At 41.3% G+C, this 18,961-nt stretch overlaps 1 protein-coding gene across 3 annotated transcripts in view; it reads right to left on the bottom strand.

Annotated features, from left to right (window-relative positions):
- Positions 1-18,961, bottom strand: part of LOC122554654 (BMP/retinoic acid-inducible neural-specific protein 3-like) — a 177,075-nt gene that overhangs the window by 49,141 nt on the left and 108,973 nt on the right. The gene's annotated exons all lie outside the window — the stretch shown is intronic.

Below are 18,961 nucleotides of genomic sequence, written 5' to 3'. Positions count from 1 at the left end.
TCCGAGTTTAGCTCATCTCTCATGCGATCGGGTTGCTAAAAATGGCTTCAGCAAGGCTGGGCTGGGAATAGGATGTGGGAGCAGGGAAAGTATGTTTATGCCCTTGTTCTGACACTGCAGTGGGTGAAGATGTTCACATATAAAAGTCAGAGGAGAACAGGAATGGGGGGGACTGAGCTCTTGTATAGTGCCAACAGGCCGTCATTGTCTGTGGAACCATCAGAACTGCACTCCAGTGTAATTGTTCAGTGGGTGCATGTGTCCGTGAAGATCTATCCAAGTATGAACTGCAGCAATCTCTGTGCTGTGAATAAGTGAAGGCTGCCAGTGGGCTGTGTCTCAGAGGCAAAGCAGACAGTGTCCATGGAACAATATCTTTAGATGTATCAGCAAGGATTGACTGTTCACCTCACCTGTGTACATAAGATAGCCTTAATTCACAGAAGACATTAACCACAGCCAGAAATTCAATAAAAATCTGTGAATACTGCAAATCTGCTTGCACTATGTCAATTCATAAATACATCAAGATACTGGGTGTCAAACACGTCTTTGTCCTGTTGCATTCAGTGCTGGTTTGAAGCAGAGCCGCAATATCTCTAGTCTTTCTGACTCACTGTACCCTCATTGCCCTCTCAGGTAGACTTAAAAGTTTATTTTGGCCTGGTACCATTGGAAAAGCAGCAAGTGATGCTGTCCCAGAGTCCTGGCCAATATTTCTCTCTCAGTCAGTGTTACTAAGGCTAATCCGAAAAATCCCATAACGAAAAGCTCGAGCCATCTTTCAAAAATGATGGTGGATCATTAAACAATTAATTTAAGGACAAGATTCCACAAACATTCTCATTGCAATCACAATCACCTTGAGACTTCTTGATCCATCTCAGCTACCTCCTGAGGTCCTCTGCTTCACAAATGCCAGTTTTCAGCAAACTCTGCTCACTATGTGGGAAATGCCAGTGTGCAATGGATTGAGCAAAGTCTATGGTCCTGATAACATCAATGCTATAGAGTCAATACATTGTGTTCCAGAGGTAGCTATGTCCCTAGCCAAGCTGTTCAGGTACAACTACAACACCAGCATTACCCAACCATAATGGGAAATCACTCAACAGTCTTGCTCAGGAAATACAGGACAAATTCAATCTAGCCAATTACCACGCCATCAAGTCTACTCTTAATTATCAGCAAAGTGAAGGAAGGGATTAAGAATTGTGCTATCAACTCATGCATGTTCACCAATTGTGGGAAAAGATCTGCTCCCTGCCTACCCATAGTAGGTCTACACAGAACATAGGAAAGCAAATTTGGCCAAATATACCAGAAACACCCAGAATGCCTCAGCAGTGACCAAACAGGCTGACAAGTGAAACCAGACAGCACTCGCAGACAAGGGTATACACTTCCCAAAAGACAGTAACAATACTCGGTCAACACAGCTGTCTCAAACCCCTGAGGACAGTCTCATAACACAGCAATACCAAAGCTACACCAAGGAAAGGTCAGACGGAGAGGCACCACCAAGGACATCACTCCCAGGACAGGGACAATGGAAGCACCTTATTGTTTCAAAAGAGACATTCTCACCAACCTGCAAGAAGAACTGAAATCTCCTGATCCCATCAAGAACACATTGATACTGTCAGGATGTTCCATTGTATCGACAATCAGGACATTCTTCCGGTAACTGTTTTTCATTTATCATCATTGTATCTGGATTACTCAATTTCCAAATACATTGTATCTTGCCCCATTTTAATTAACCTTATTTTACAAGATTCTTATAAAACCTGGCTTCATCTTCAGCTCGAAGAAGAGAATCCTTGATCTCCCTGTACAGACTGTCAGTGTCAGCCTAGTCAATTTCTCTTCCAGCAATATCACTTGTAATAAACCGCTTGTCAATTTCATCCAATCTGGTTTCTGTGGTCTCAGCTTTATTGGGCTAATTTCTCCGAATCCAATGGTCAGCTTGGATTCCACCAGGACCACTTAGCTCCAGACCTCATTACAGCTTTTGTATTGGAATATTTTCCAAATAACTTGATGAAAATTATCTCATTGTTATTCCAGGTTGGCTGTTGGGTTGTGCCCACAGTGCAAAAAGGGGCAGCAAGATGGCTCAGTGGGTAAAACTGCTTCATAGCACCAGGAACCTGGGTTCAATTCCTGTCTTGAACAACTGTCTGTGTGGAGTTTGCACATCCTCCCCGTGTCTGTGTGGGTTTCCTCAGGATGCTTTGGTTTCCTCCCACAATCCAAAGATGTGCAGGTCAGGTGGATTAGCTGAGCTAAATTGCCCCTAGTGTCCAGAGCTGTACAGGCTAGTTGGGTTAGCTATGGGAAATGCAGGTTTATGACATAGGGTAGCGGTAGGTTGGGGTGGGGTGGAGGGTCAGTGTGGACTTGTTGGGCAAAATGGTCTGCTTCCACACTACAGGGATTCGATGAAAGGTAGTCTATAGACTGTAAAGCATTTGACAAATCCTGAACTTGTGAATGTGTTTGTGTTACTGTGCTAATATTTCATGTACAAAGATACAGCTGAATTGGAGGTAGGGGGTGATGACCATGAAGTAGTTACAGTTGAAAAATATTTGAAGGCATATATTTGGGTTGAATGAATAAAAGCTCATTAGCGAGGTATTTATGTGGAGGCTCTGGTTGATGTTGCACTGATATTCAGGCCTTCTGTATGTAGACTGATGATCATTCAGCTGTGTGGTTCACTTTCACAAACAGGGTGTCTGGTCTGGGAAGATGAGGGCCTACATTACCCACATAAAAAAGGGAGGGAGGGACATGGCTTGGATAAAGAGGTGCTGAGCTTTTTTTTAAGGATGGAAAGCCGGTGAACTTCATGGGAAGCTCCATATCAAGAGAATTGGTTTAACCGATTCTGTTTGAAGTGTTTTTGGTTGTGTGTATGTATGTGTGTGTGTGTGCGCGCACATGTCTGTGCGTGTGCATGTCTGTGTGTGCCTGTGCGTGTATGTGCACACGCGCACTTGTGTGTGTGTGTGTGGGTGTGTATGTGTGTGTGTGTGTGTAAGTGAGAGAGAGTGTGTGGGGTGGGCTTGGATTAAATCCAGAGAGGAGGGAGGGATAATAAAGGTGATAGGAAGTCAGGGCATCTAACAAGCAAGCAGAGTGAGTTTTGTTTAGCAGTGTATTCATTATCTCAAAACTCCCTTTGACATGATGCACTGTTGCCAGTTTCAGATAATGGTCTGAGTACAATCATTCCCAGGAGAGTTATTACTGAAACAGCATTTTCATCAATAGACTTCAAACTAAATCGATACGTATTATTTCCTTGCATTTCAAAACCCCTGAAGCTTGTTATCAAGATATACTGAGTGAAGATTCAACATTGGCTTGCTGTGGCATCCCCTGTAGATAAAACACACAAACTGGCATCACACAGAACTGTTCTCTGGTGAAGTTACACAGAGCCAAAGAAAAGCAGAGCACACTCAAAAACCACACAGCAGCAGCCTATATCTGTTGATACAACGTAGGCGCTGAAAGCCAGACTGAAAGTTTGGCCAGCTGCCGGCCAAGCTTAATAGGTCAGGCAGCATCCGAGGAGCAGGTAAATCGATGCTTCATCAGGAATGCAGGACTTATGCCCGAAACGTCGATTCTCCTGCTCCTTGGATGCTGCCTGACCTGCTGTGCTTCTCCAGCAGCACACTTTCAACTCTGATCTCCAGCATCTGCAGTCCTCACTTTTTTCCTGCCTAACTTAAAGCCACACAACAGTTTTCAACAATTCAACACGGCCCAAGGGACTAGAACAAAAGGGCGAACACAAGACTTGGACGGAATACCAGCCCAGGCATTGTGCAAACGGTTAATTAGACTGTTCATGCACCAGGATACCTCAGGGCTTAGACTGCAGGCAGATCCAAAAAGCCCTTCAACTGAAATGTGAGAAAGTCAATGCCATTGTACATTAAACTCATGAATCGGCCCATTAAGTCCAATTCCACTTGCCATGAAAAAATCCAGTCAGGTCCATTCTCTGCTCAATCCCCATAATTTTATTGTCTTACAACCTTTTGAAAATCATGGATTGTTTCTGTTTTGTTCCTCATGTTTGGGTGGGGCGGGGGCAGGGGCCTGTTGTTTGCCTTTGATAATTCTGCAATAATCCATTATATTTTAACACAAGTTTTATTTGCATTATAACACTACATATAGATATACATATAAAACTAACTCTTCCATGTGATCCCTCTGCAACTCTCAATTGGATCGTGGTTGCTGAAACTGCCTCTTGTTGCTGTATTTTTGCCTTCACTTCCTTAGAGTGAAAAGACAAATTGATAGTGTGATTGGCTAGAACGTCATGTGGTATATACCTTTTGATCGCTTTCCCATGACTGAATATTACTTAGGAAGTTCTTCTCTAGATTCTGCACAGCTTACTTTTTATAGCAACTTCATCTGTTTTAATGATCAACTTCAATTTTATGCATGCTACCCTGCAAAGAAGTGAAATGTATTAAAGATATAAAATAGATCAGTTATTACTCTAGCTTTATATGTTTAACTTGCCATGATGTGATCTTTGAATTTCAACTTTGTCCCTACTCACTTGAGTGAAAAGGTTTACCATTTGATCTACTTTAACCGTCTTAATTTGTCACACAAAATACTAATGCCTGTACCAGTGACTTACTTAAACTTGGTAAGATTTAACAACCAGTATTTACTGCCTGGATTATTGATTTTTTTCTCAGGATGTCTAACTTATTTGACTCTCCCATTTCTTGGATGTAATTACATTGTAAATTTGTTCACTGTTTATTTTCTTCACTTGCACGACTAGAGTGTAGCATTTCTTGAAATGATCGTGTTGGTATGACTGTAGCATTCAGCTCCACCTGCTGGGCAAGCTTCTTTCTTTTGTGCCTTATTCTGCTGTATCTGAAGCATTTGAAAATGGTGGTTGGCATGCTGTCAGTACTTTTGATTGTTTTTAGACATGCTTCCTGCTCATGGGGCTACTTACTGTACTAACTTGCTTCAGTATCGCCCTGCACTATACCCTGGTTTAGCTGCCAGACCTCAGATTGTCTCTCAAACTGTATCAGTATTAAGCTCTTCTTAGACTGTTAAAAACCTGACAATGCCCCTATCATGCCAACTGTGCAGTTGCACATTAATGTCTACCTGATATCTCAGTGTGCACAATTGCTGGTAATCCAGGAAGATCACTGATGAAGGAATCAATAGACTCCTGTGGTGTCCGTCTCTGTTTATTAAATCTAAGTCATACGCTGACTGAATCTTTTCAGATACTAACATATGCATTGATGACTTTCAGGAATTCATTGTGAGGAGGTTAGATTACCTACAGTGTGGAAACAGGCCCTTTGGCCCAACAAGTCCACACTGACCCTCCAAAGAGCAACCCACCCAGACCCATTTACCTCTGACTAACGTCCCCAACACTATGGGCAATTTAGCATGGCCAATTCACCTAACCTGCACATTTTTGGACTGTGGGAGGAAACCAGAGCACCTGGAGGAAACCCAAAGAGCAACCCACCCAGACCCATTTACCTCTGACTAACTTCCCAACACTATGGGCAATTTAGCATGGCCAATTCACCTAACCTGCACATTTTTGGACTGTGGGAGGAAACCAGAGCACCTATAGGAAACCCACACAGACATGGGGAGAATGTGCAAACTCCACACAGACAGTCACCCGAGTTTGGAATTGAACCTGGGACTCTGGTGCTGTGAGGCAGCATTGCTAACCACTGAGCCACCGTGCCGCTCCAGCTTTCAGCCACCTGTGATCTGGCCACGAGACAACTGACCCAATTGTCCTGGTTTTCTTACTGCAACCCCTATTGGATACCTGGTAAAGTGTTTTCTCCAGTTATCCCACACGTGCGCCAGCTGCAAGCCTTCTTTTGGCAAATGCTGTGATGGTGGTAGAGGTGATTCCATTATCTTGCCTGCTCGAAACTCTGCTGCTAATTTGAGACCCTCTCCCAGTCCCAGAATGCAATGGCTGATGCTGGTCATTTAAAGACCTTTACTGTTCTTTCCTCCAATTATACAAATGTTATTTTTACTGTGGATTTCCACAGCAATAGTCTTTCTTTTAGTTCTGGCTGTCTTTTGGTTTCTTCTGAAAAGCGCTTCACAGTTTCATGTGTTCCCATCTTGTTGCAACTACGTTCTGTATTCAGGCTGGTGTCATGGGAAGAATCCTATTTCTCTTAAATGATTCTGCAGTAGCCAAGGGACATTTTATCACAACCTTTATATACATAGTAACACTACAATCGACATTGATCTACACTAACTCAATGTGTCTCCTTAGTTATGCGATGTAACATTATCATTATATCATGATCAAATGAGCTCATAGTGTTTACCCCTGCTTTTTTTTGCTGAATACCCAGTCAATATCAGCTAAATAGGACAGCCTCTCTTCAAGTTATCTAAACCTATCATAATCTTGTAAACGTTTATCAAGTCTTCCCTTCGTATTCCTTTTGGCTAAGGAAAATAATCCCAGCTTCTCTAACCTAACTTTCTACTTAAAACTCCTCCATCGTTAGTGCCATTTTAGAGTCATAGAGTCATAGAGATGTACAGCAAGGAAAGAAATCCTTTGGTCCAACTCATCCATGCTGACCAGGTATCCTAACCTAATCTCATCCCATTTGTCAGCACTTGTCCCATATCCCTCTGTACCCTTCCTATTCATATACCCATCCAAATGTCTTTTGAATGTTGTAATTGTACCAGCTTCTACCACTTCCCCTGGCAGCTCATTCCACACACGTACCACCCTCTGTGTGAAAACATTGCCCCTTAGGTCTCTTTTATATCTTTCCCCTCTCACCATAAACCTATGCCCTCTAGTTCTGGACTCCCTCACCCCAGGGAAAAAAAAAACCTTGTCTATTTATCCTATTCACGCCCATCATGATTTTACAAACCTCTATAAGGTCACTCCTCAGCCTCCGAAGCTCCAGGTAAAACAGCCACAGCATATTCAGCCTCTCCCTGTAGCTCAAACCCTCCAATCCTGGCAATTTCCTTGTAAATTGTTTTCTGAACCCTTTCAAGTTTCACAACATCCTTCCAATAGGAAGGAGACCAGAATTGCACACATATTCCAAAGTGGCCTAACCAATATCCTGTACAGCTGCAACATGACTTCCCAACTCCTATACTCAATGCTCTGACCAATTAAGGAAAGCATACCAAATGCCTTCTTCACTATCCCATCTACCTGCGACTCTATTTTCAGGGAACTATGAACCTGCACTCCAAGGTCTCTTTGTTCAGCAACACTCTCCAGGACCTTACCGTTAAGTGTATAAGTCCTGCTCTATTTGCTTTTCCAAAATGCAGCACCTCACATTTATCTAAATTAAACTCCATCTGTCATTTCTCAGCCCATTGGTCCATCTGATTAAGACCCTGTTGTACTCTGAGGTAACCTTCTTTGCTGTCCACTACACATCCAATTTTGGTGGCATGTACAAACTTACTAACTATATCTCCTATCTTCACATCCAAATCATTTATATAAATGATGGAAAACAGTGGACCCAACACCGATCCTTATGGCACTCCACTGGTCACAGGCCTCCTGTCTGAAAAGCAACCCTCACCACCACCCTCTGTCTTCTATCTTTGAGCCAGTTCTGTATCCAAATGGCTAGTTCTCCCTATATTCCATGAGATCTAACCTTGCTAACCAGTCTCCCATGAGGAACTTTGTTGAATGCCTTACTGAAGTCCATATAGATCACATCTACCGCTCTGCCCTCATCAATCCTCTTTGTTACTTCTTCAAAAAAATTTAATCAAGTTCATGAGACACGATTTCTCACAAAGCCATGCTGACTATCCCTAATCAGTCCATTTTGTTAAATTTCTTCTGCATCCTCTCAGGAGCTCTAACATCCTCCCTAAAATGTGGTGTTCAACTGTCACTGAACCTGAACCAGAGATTGGTAAAGGTTTAGCGTATCCTCTCAGCTTTTGTAATTAATGCATCTATTTATGAAGCCCAAGTTCCTCTATGCTTTGGAAACCATTCTCTCAATATGTCCTGCTACTTTCAAAGATTGATATCCATGTACCCACAGATCCTTTGCTCCTGCACATTACCTACAACTCTGCATTAAATCTGTGTTGCCTCTGTCTATCCTTTAGGTCAAAAAGCATCACTATTTAAAATTCTACCTGCCACTTGTCTATCCATGCTGATAGCCTATATCATTATGCAGATGATTCATATTATCCTCACTGTTTTCCATTCCTCCCCACTGGCAAAGTTTGAAATTGCTATCTGTGTTCTAAACTCCAAGTCATTTATGTACAGTAAATAAAAAGCAGCGATACGAGCTCTGAGGCTAGTGGAGTAACAAGACTTCCAATCTTCTAGCGTGAGAGGCAACTGTTTACCATGATTCTGTCCCTTTTTTATAATCCAGTAGAACATTAACACATTTGTCTCATGAGTTCTAACTTTGCAAACAAGTCTCTTATGTGGTACTTTGTAAAATGCCTCCTTGAAAGCGATATACACAACATCCACAGCATTCCTTTCATCATCCTTCTCTGTCATTTCATCAAATATTTTAAGTCGTCAAGTATGATCTGCCTTTGATTAATTCAAACCTCTCCAAGTAGCTGCTGATTTTTATCTGATTATTTTGTTATGGTTGTTAAACTAAATGGCCTGTGGTGGCTCAGTGGTTAGGACTGCTGCCTCACAGAGCAAGGGACCTAGGTTCAACTTCAGCCTCAAGTGACTGTGTGGAGTTTGCACATTCTCCCCTTGTCTGCATGGGTTTTCTCCAGGTGCTTTGGTGTCCTCCCACAGTCCAGAGATGTGCAGATTAGATTGATTGGCCATGCTAAATTGCCCATAGTGTCCAGGGATATATAGGTTAAGTGGATTAGTCTTGAGAAAGACGGGGTTACTAGGATAGGGTAAAAGAGTGAGTCTGGGTGAGATGCTCTTCGGAGGGTCAGTGTGAACTTGTTGCGCTGAATGGCCTGTTTCCACACTGTCAGGATTCTGTGATTCAAGACGGGCTGAGAACATATTGATTGATATGGTTCTCCTGGGCAAATTTCAGAAATCCATCCTCCCTCCCACACAGGCTCCTTACTCTAAATGCCAACATTATCCCAATCAATCTTTGAGCAATCACAATCCTCAAAAATACCATTCCATACCACTTTCACCTCACTGATTTCCATTTTAAATCTGTATCGCATTCTTTCCCTTACCATTTGGACCCTCCATTTTCATCCTAACTCTGACCAAACGTATTCCGTCCTTGCTTCCTTTCTTTCTGATGTCACGTGGTCTTCCTTAATAAGTCCCACCACCCCATCTTCATTTCATCTCTTGTAGCTTTTTTGATGTGGAGGTGCTGATGTTGGACTGGGGTGGACAAAGTCAAAAATCCCACAACACCAGGTTACAATCCAACAGATCTATTTGAAATCACAAGCTTTTGGAGGACTGTTCCTTCAAGTGAAATCAAAGCTAGTGATTTCAAAAAAATCCTGTTGAACTATAGCCTAGTCATGTAACTTCTAACTTGTTTGAATACTTCATATTCTTTGTTAAGTACCCAGTTTTGCCATTTATAAGCCTTCTTTCCATTATTGTCCCAACATTATATTTCTGAATGGCTTTTTATGCTCGTAACTCACCAATCTTATTCACCACAGTTTGTACATTTACATACATGCATTGTAATCCTGCCTTTACATTCATTGCTAGTCCCATCTGACTCTATTCTTAAGATGGATCTAATGCCTTCTCTGCCTGCCGAAAACTCTTACTTTGTGTACACTGATCTTCAGGAAGTCAGGAAATTATTTTCGAGATTGATCAAAGGCCTATCTAAAAAGAGGGACATTTTGCTGAGTTATATTTGATAATGACTGTCCCATTTGTCCATACTTGAACTGAATTCCTCATGCCTTAGAAAGACCCCTCAATTAATCAAGCAAGATCATTTAACACTTTATTAAATATCAGACAGAAAGCCCAACCTGGATTTTGTTCAGAATTATCAGGAGTATGTTAAGAATTGGAGCAGTTTGGGGATCTTCAAATTGGATCCTCCACTGCAAGTGCAGTATTTTATTAGTAATTAACCCGCTCTGATTCATTTAAAACAGTCTTCTCCTTCGCAATCAACAGATTCTCCAACAGAACAAAGGCAAGAGTCTTTTTTAGGTTTTCAATGGAGCAATCAAACACAGATTCCAGCAAAAGCTATCCAGTGGTCACCCTTTCACCTCATACCTCCCTTCATTGGTCTCGTAAAACCACTCAGAACTGTACTTGATAAAGTACTTTGAAGAAACTGCTGGAGCAATGAGTTTATGAAGAGATGAAATACAGGTATACATCCTTGTCATAAACATGGATACATGCATGCAGTGTGACCAACACTTCTTTGTAGCCTTGTAATGATATTACTTTAAGCTTTTAATACACTTTGCCTTTGCAATAAATATATTTTGAAAGGGCTATTAGTGTGATTGCCAAAATTAAAATGTGGAGCTTATTCAAGGAACAGCTACTGCGTGTCCTTGTTAAGTATGTTCCTGTCAGGCAATGAGGAAGTGGTCGAGCGATGGACCTGTGGTTTACTAAAGTTGAATCTCTTGTCAAGCGGAAGGAGAAGGCTTATGTTAGGATGAGTCGTGAAGACTCAGTTAGGGTACTTGATAGTTAAAAGTTAACCAGGAAAGACTTAAAGAGAGAGCTAAGAAGAGCCAGGAGGGGACATGAGAAGTTGTTGGCAAGTAGGAGCAAGGAAAAACCTAAAGCTTTCTTGGTATATCAGAAATAAAAGAATGACTCGAATAAGATTAGGGCCAATCAAGGATAGCAGTGGGAAATTGTGCATGGAGTCCAAGGAGATAGGGGAAGTGCTAAATGAATATTCTTTGTCAGTATTCACACTGGAAAAAGACAATGTTGTCGAGGAAAATACTGAGGTACAGGCTACTGGACTAGATGGGATCGATGTTCACAAGGAGGAGGTGTTAGCAATTCTGGCAAGTGTGAAAATAGATAAGTCCCCAGGGCCGGATGCAATTTATCCTAGGATTCTCTGGACAGCCAGGGAGGATGTTGAAGAGCCTTTAGCTTTGATCTTTATGTCATCATTGTCTACAGGAATAATGCCAGATGACTGGAGGATAGCAAATGTTGTTCCTTTGTTCAAGAAATGGAGTAGAGACCACCCTGGTAATTATAGACCAGTGAGCCTTACTTCGGTTGTGGGTAAAGTTTTGGAAAATGTTATAACAGATTGGAGTTACAATCATTCCAGAAAGGAATAAGTTAATTAGGGATAGTCAACATGGTTTTGTGAAGGCTAAGTCATGCCTCACAAACCTTATTGAGTTCTTTGAAATGGTGACCAAACAAGTGGATGAGGGTAAAGAGTTGATGCATTGTATACAGATTTCAGTCAGGCATTTGTTATGGTTCCCCATGGGAGGCTATTGCACAAAATACAGAGGCATAGGATTGAGGGTGATTTAGCGGCTTGGATCAGAAGTTGGCTAGCTGAAAGAAGACAGAGGGTGATGGTTGATGGGAAATGTTCATCCTGGAGTTCAGTTACTAGTGGTATACTGCAAGGATCTGTTTTGAGGCCATGTCATTTTTATAAATGATCTGCATGTCATTTTTATAAATGATCTAGATGAGGGTATAGAAGAGTGGTTTAGTAAATTTGCAGATGACACTAAGGTCAGTGGAGTTGTGGATAATGATGAAGGATGTTGCAGGTTACAGAGGGACATAGATAAGCTGCTGAGCTGGGCTGAGAGGTGGCAAATGGAGTTTAATGTGGAAAGGTGTGAGATGATTCATTTTGGAAGGAGCAACAGGAATAAAGAATACTGGGCTAATGGTAAGATTCTTGGTAGTGTCGATAAGCAGAGAAACCTTGGTGTTCGTGTACATAGATCCTTGAAAGTTGCCACCCAGGTTGATAGGGTTGTTAAGAAGGCATACGGTGTGTTAGCTTTTATTGGTAAAGGGATTGAGTTTCGGAGCCAAAAGATCATGCTGAAACTGTACAAAACTCTGGTGAGGCCACACTTAGAGTATTGTGTACAGTTCTGGTCATGGCATTATGGGAAGGATTTGGAAGCTTTGGAGAGAATTCAGAGGAGATTTACTGGGATGTTGCCAGGTATGGAGGGAATGTCTTCTGAGGAAAGGCTGAGGGACTTCAGGCTGTTTTTGTTAGACAGGAGACGGTTGAGAGGTGACTTAATTGAGAAAAATAAGGTAATCAGAGGGTTAGATAGGTTGGACATTGAGAGCATTTTCCCTGGGATAGCAGTGGCTAGTGCAAGGGGACTTGGTTAAATTGAGGGTTGATAGATATAGGACAGATATCAGAAGTAGTTTCTTTACTCAGAGAGTAGTAGGGACACGGAATGCACTGCCTGCAACAGTAGTAGACTTGCCAATTTTAAGGGCATTTAAATGGTCATTGGATAGACATATGGATGAGAATGGGCTCCTCGGATGCAGCCTGACCTGCTGTGCTTTTCCAGCACCACTTTAATCTAGACTCTGGTTTCCAGCATCTGCAGTCCTTGTTTTTACCTATGGATGAGAATGGAATACTGCAGGATAGATGGGCTTCAGATTAGTTTCACAGGTCGGTGCAACGTTGAGGGTCACAGGGCCGGTACTGCACTGTAATGTTCTATGTTCTATGTTCTAAGACTGAACAGAATAGAACAGGAACTTAAATCCAAGCAACGATCATTTCCTGCATTGGCTAATTTTGTTTCAGCTAATTTGTTTTTGGAGGTGTTTGAGGTGTCTGAGTGACTTGGTACGTGTGGTAAACTCTATTTCTCAACAAACAGCTCCATCCCTCTCTTTGGTAGACTGAACCAAACTATTTGCAACTGTGACATCGACCCTGAGATGAGTTTCAAACCCACAATATCCATGCCATCACCAAGGTCATATTTTTGCACCTTCAATCTTGCCTCAGCTCAATTTTTGCTGAAAGCCCCATCCAGTGCATTGTGACCTTTATTGACTATTCCAAAACATTCCTGGCCAGTTCTACCTTCTGTGAACCTCAAGTAATCCAAAACCTGGCTACGTGCCCTCAATCGCACCTAATCCCACTTCACTCACTCTATTGCCTTTCAGTCAATTGATTTAAAATTCACATCTTGATTTTCAGATCCCACAATGGTCTCAACCTTCTCTATCACTGTAATCTCCTCCAACCTCACAACCTCTAAGATATTTGCACTTATAATTCTGATCTCCTGAATATCCCCAAACGTAGTCGCTCCACCATTGGCAGCTGTCTTCAGCTGCTCATGCTGTGGAATTCACTCCTTAAATCTTCCTAGCGTTTCTTTAAGAAAATCCTTAATACCTCCCTACCTCTTAGACCAAACTTTTAGTGAGCAGGCCTATTCTCATCTTTTATGGTTTGGTACCTAACTTTTCTTTATAATGCTTTTGTGAAGGACCTTGAAACCTTTTATGTTAAAGATGTTCTGTAAATATAAGTTGTAGTTGTTAACATTAAGGGTTTAAGGAAAGAACCTTTTCTTTGGCTGTAGCCCAGATACTGAAGGATTGAAATGATCTTGAATAATTAAATGAATGGATCCATTTCCAAAGCATTCCTCCGTTCATTATTCTTACAAAGCTTCATGAGTTCACCAAAATAAGTTACAAAAATGGAGAGGAAATCAGCACATGGATAAATTAGTGTGTTGGTTACTGTAACTGCATGGTATAATTTCAGACTCCACAGAACATTTTTCATAAGGAAACACCAGTATGTACCACACAAATCTATGTCATACTCTTTAGTTTATGATGAGTATTCCCCTCTAAAAGTGTCTGTGATAAAATGTAAAATATCAATAACTGTTCTTGCAGAAGCTCAATTGATTTTTCACTACATAAATAAAGCTGACTTTGATTTATAGAAAGGCATAACAGGGAACTGCCCAACTTATGTATATGTCAGATGTTCTGGGTACATTAGGTGCCATTATATTTATAACCGGTAATTATAGTCATTGAGTTATACAGCACAGAAAGAAACCCTTTGGTACAACCAGTCTATGCCGACCAGATATCCTAAACTAATCTAGTCCCATCTGCCAGCATTTGGCCCAGACCCCTTTAAACCCTTCCTATTCATATCCCCATCCAACCTTTTGAATGTTGTAATTGTAGCTACCACCACCACGTCCTCTGGCAGCTCATTCCATGCACATACTATCCTCTGCATGAAATAATTGCTCATCAGGTCCCTTTTAAATTGTACCCCTTTCATTTTATATCTATGACTTCTGGTTTTGGACTCCTGTACCCTTGACTATTCACCCTATCCATGGCTCTCATGATTTTCTAAACCTATGTAAGGTCACCCCTCAGCCTTGACACTCCAGGGAAAAAAAACCCAGCCAATTCAGCCTGTCCCTCTAGCTCCATTCCAAGCACATCCTTGTAAGTCTTTTTGGAGCGCTTTCAAGTTTAACGTTAAAAATCATACAACACCAGGTTATAGTCCAACATGTTTAATTGGGAGCACACTAGCTTTCGGAGCATCGCTCCTTCATCAGGTGATTGTGGAGGGCACAATCCTAAAACACAGAATTTATAGCAAATATTTACAGTGTGATGTAACTGAAATTATACATTGAAAAATGTAATTTCACTATGTATAATTTCAGTTACATCGCACTGTAAATATTTGCTATAAATTCTGTGTTTTAGGATTGAGTCCTCCACAATCACCTGATGAAGGAGCGATGCTCCGAAAGCTAGTGCGCTCCCAATTAAACATGTTGGACTATAACCTAGTATTGTGTGATTTTTAACGTTGTGCACCTCAGTCCAACACCGGCATCTCCAATTCAAGTTTAACAACATCTTTCCCACAGCATGGACACCAGAAATGTACACAGTATTCCAAAAGTGGCCTCACCAATGTCCTATATAGTTGCAACATGATCTCCCAACTCCTATACTCAATGCACTGACTAATGAAGGTAAGCATGCTAAATGCCTTCTTCACCACCCTGTCTACCTGTCCACCAACAAATAGTGAATTGTACTTTCAATGAACTATGCACCTGCACCTCTTGATCTCTTTGTTCAGCCACACTCCTTGGGCTCTACCATTAAGAGTATAAGTCCTGCCCTGGTTTGCCTTACCATAATGTAACACCTTGCATTTACCTAAATTGAACTCCATTGCTACTCCTCAGCCCATTGGCCCACCTAATCAAGATCCCATTGTACTCAGAGATAACCTTTTTCACTCTCACCACCACCAATTTTGATGCCATCTGCAAATTTACTGACCATACCTGATATATTCATATTCAAATCATTTATATAAATGACAAAAAGCAGTGAACCCTGCACTTATCCTTGTGCCACACTACTGGTCACAGGCCTCCAGTCTGTTATCCTGCTGTGTATTTAATATCTACAACAGTTGTACTTTTTCACCATACTGAGTATATTAAATGGCATTGTACTTTATGTTATGGAGTACTTTGTATGAAGTGATGCACTTTGCATTATATAAGTCATGATGTATTGTGGTGTGCTGCATGTATGTCTATTTGCATTTCTGCATTCTAGATTTCAAATTTCCTTTGATGGCAATTTTTAGTTTATTTATTTTAATTCACCATTAACTTGTTGACATTAAAATAGCAATTAATAATATTAACTGACATTTAACATAAACCTCATAAACCATCTTAAAAATAGTTCATAGAGGCACTGAAAGTACAATTCACTATTTGTGTTGATGGCTGTGATGCTTCTATTTACTTCACATAATATGCTTTGCGATAGACATCTGTGCATATTAACATCAGCCACGATTGGAAAAGCAAAACCAGAGCTGAACAAAGTCAGAAGACTTACAACACCAGGTTATAGTCCAACAGGTTTATTTGAAACCGCAAGTTTTCAGAGCACAGCCCTTTCATCAGGTGAAGTGAACTGCATCTGAAAAAGGGACAACACTCTGAAAGCTTGCGATTTTAAATGAATCTTTTTGACCCTAACCTGGCGTCATGTGATTTTTGACATTGCCCACTAACACCAGCACCTCCACATCATGACTACCATTGACACCAAAAACTGCAAACTGAACAGTCCCTACAGGAGATGTATAATTTACAAACACTGTGGATAGCTAATAGTCTCTCTGATAGGATGTAAATAAATATTGGACACAGTACCAACTAAGCCTCCAGCTCCTTATCAAATAGTGTCAAGGGATCTCTGACATCCTCTTGAACAGACAGATGGGTCCCCATTAAAGATCTTGTTTAAAGAAATGGTGTCTTTAATACTGCAGTACTTCACTGAAGTGCCAACCTTGATTATCTGAGAAAAGCTTAAGTAGGGGACTTGAAACCACAATTATCTGAAGGCAAACATGGCACCACTCAGTCAGCTGATACAACACAGCAAAGCTATTATCCAGTCCTCCCAAGTCACTTTCTAATCTTTTGTTTTCACGGTGTACTCAAAGAGATGGTCCACGGAAGCTGCTCTTTCTCCTGAACCTCTGCAATAAGTAACAGGGGAGCAGCACAGCCCCATCTATTGGACAGGATCATGCACACGGCCTCAATCTGAGACCAAGATAAAGCAAAGGAGTGTGTGACATGTGTGCCAAATCGGTCACTTGGGTTGCAAATCAACATGGCAAGAGAAAGCAGGAGGTTCTGAAAAAGGAATCAGTGTTTCTTTGGAAAGCATTGACTGTAGGGACTCAGCAGGTTTCTTTTGTGCAACATTTTTGTTGTTTCTCTTCTTAATTCATGCTCTGACTTTTTATTTGTGCAATTATCAAGCTTTGAGTGTCTGAGACACCAAAGACAGTTTCTGCATACCCAATGTGAAATTCTTCCATGCCACACCAACAAGGTCTGGGAATCTCTGACTGAAATAGGCTTTACTCCTCTGAAATGTTGTCAGTTTTAGAATTGCTGACTTCAACCGCGGGGGGAATTTCTCAAGTTGTGGTAACTAACAGCATGGAAATTGCAGTCAACACTGAGATCACACATAAAGAACTGGCATCATTGGTGGTTATCCTGTATGTGTGACTCTGAATGAAAATTAACACAATCAGAGTAGGGGAAATGAGGAGGTTATATTTTTCTTTACTGTAACTGCTGTGAATCTAATCTACGTTCCAAAATAGAAGCTGCCAGAAAATTGGGTATGAAGACCAGTCAATTCACCAAAAATCTATTTGATGAAATCGTCTTTGGGTATGAAGACCAGTCAATTCACCAAAAATCTATTTGATGAAATCGTCTTTTTCAAGTGACGACCTCACACATCAATATTATGATTATCATTAAATGAGTGAATTCAGAAACAAAAACAGAACTTGCTGAAAAAGCTCAGCAGGTCTGGCAGCGTCTGTGGCAAGAAATCAGAGTTCACGTTTCAGGTCGAGTGACCCTTCCTCTGAACTGATGCCAGACCTGCTGAGCTTTTTCGGCAAGTTCTGTTTTTGTTTCTCAATTCACTCATTTGATGATAATCATAATATTGATGTGTGAGGTCGTCACTTGATTTCATCAACTAGATTTTTGGTGAAGATAAGGGATTGTGGGATGGGATGAAGTGTTAAGGAGTAAACAAAAAGTGGGGATCGAAGCCAAAGTAAGAAAAGAACAGTTGGAGACACACAGGAATGGATAACGATCAGGCTGGATAGCTATTTATAGAGACTGTTAGTGGCTAACAATAGGTTGTGTGTAATAGCAGATTATTGGGTAACAAGGCCTTGTGTGTGGGGATTGAGGTAAGGACATGGGAGAGTTCAAGCCCTAAAGTTATTGAACTCGATATTGAGTCCAAAAGGGTGCAGGGTCCCCAAGTGGAAAATGAGGTGCTATTCTTTCAGCTTAATCTGAGCTTCGCTGGAGCACAGCAGCAAGCCTGAGACAGAGATGTTGTCCAAGGAACAGAGTGGTGTGTTGAAATGACAGGCAACTGGAAGCTCAGGGTCTTTCTTGCAGACAGAACGTGAAGTGGTCACCCAGTCTCTGCTTTGTTTCCCCAGTGAGTAAATTCAACAGCTGTTCTCAAAAGAAGCAAATGAATGAGCAGGTTTTGAACATCATTTCGAGTTTGGGTTCCTTTCCAATGAACACAAGAACTCCTGATAGAATACAAAAGGTGGCAGAGACAAACCTGTGGAAAGTTTTATTACAATTAAATTGCATTTACTTTGCAGGATTTATACAGGGTAAATTTTCTCGTGGTTATCCTGAAGAGTTGGAAAACACCAATTCCCTGCTGATCAGAAATCAACCATATTCCCCAATAAATATTGGGTTAATCAGTGTTATATGTTGTCCACTGTTCGGTTAGATAACGGTTAATTAGTAGCTGATCTGTATTTATTAACCTTGGTTCCACAACAGATAAAACTTTTAACTGACAACAGCGGATCCGTCTCATTTTTAAATATTCTTCATCTCTGGAACAGGACTGGAGTTGTACAGTGGATCAGTGGTTAGCATTGCTGCCTTATGTTACCAGAGACCTGGGTTCAATTCCACCATTGGGCGACTATGTGGAGTTTTCACAGTCTCCTCAATGTCTGTGTGGGCTTCCTCCGGGTTCTTCAGTTTCCTCCCACTGTTCCAAAGGTGTGCAGGTTAGGTGGGCTGGCCATGCGACATTGCTCCAGTGTCCAGTGATGTGTAGGTTAAGTGGATTAGGCATGGGAAATGTCAACTAGGTAAAAACAATGACTGCAGATGCTGGAAACCAGATTCTGGATTAGTGGTGCTGGAAGAGCACAGCAGTTCAGGCAGCATCCGAGGAGCAGTAAAATCGACATTTCGGGCAAAAGACATTCATCAGGAA

Source organism: Chiloscyllium plagiosum, chromosome 11 (genome assembly GCF_004010195.1).
Source record: "Chiloscyllium plagiosum isolate BGI_BamShark_2017 chromosome 11, ASM401019v2, whole genome shotgun sequence".
NCBI classification, from domain to species: Eukaryota; Metazoa; Chordata; class Chondrichthyes; order Orectolobiformes; family Hemiscylliidae; genus Chiloscyllium; species Chiloscyllium plagiosum.
The sequence above is the reverse complement of the archived record's forward strand: the minus strand, read 5'-3'. Positions and strand labels throughout refer to the sequence as shown.